Raw genomic sequence first — 890 nt, forward strand, 5'->3', positions numbered from 1 at the left:
TCACTGTATATACGCAGCATAAAATATATTTATATTTGTGAAAAGGAGATGGTTTATTCATTTTTGTTTGTAAAGCATAAAGCTGACATTTGAAGGAGACAAAAAAAAAAGATCATGTTGACTATGTCAATGCATGCGATGAGTTAAGTGTCCTTACCTCATGAGACCTAAGGGCAAACTCTGTCTGTTTTTCCTCCCTTCTTCCTCCTTTAATACAGTTTCTTGCCCTCACACCCACTCACCAGCATTCAGCACAAAAATCTATTTCGGTCGCTAAGGCCACAAAGTGCTTTGTGTTATTTCTTTCAGCACCGTCCTGCTGCTTCAGAAGATGGAAAGAGGAAGAGGGAAAAGGACAGACTTACAGAAGAGTACTTCTTTTTCTTTTTCTTTTTATTCTGTGCTCCACCTCGTACTTTTTGTTTCATTTCCTGGCTGACAATCCTTCATTCACTTCTACCAAAGTGTTGATTTACGTACTATTCTTAACTCCTACACTTACGTACTGCAATACTCTGTGGGAGAGCGTTATGTTATCGTTATTGTCGTGCTGCTTCGGTGAAACGTCAGCACGCTGATGACCGGGCACAGCCATGAAGTTAGAGTCAGAAAAGTACCAAGAGTTTTGTCTGTCGAACAACATTAAAGTAAAGTACGTGTGCTGCTTTTACACAGGGATATTGCATTCATTTAAAATAACTCACAGCTATTTGTTCTTATGGATTAATCCTTTGACTTGTTCGTTAAAGGATTTATTCAGTTCTGGCTATAAATAAATACAAAACCCAAGTTCTTTGACACCTCCAGCACATGAATGTTTTATCTACTTCATATATATATGTATGTATGTATGTATGTATATATATATGTATATATGTATGTATATATAT

Source organism: Cynoglossus semilaevis, chromosome 17 (assembly GCF_000523025.1).
Source record: "Cynoglossus semilaevis isolate Cse_v1.0 chromosome 17, Cse_v1.0, whole genome shotgun sequence".
NCBI classification, from domain to species: domain Eukaryota; kingdom Metazoa; phylum Chordata; class Actinopteri; order Pleuronectiformes; family Cynoglossidae; genus Cynoglossus; species Cynoglossus semilaevis.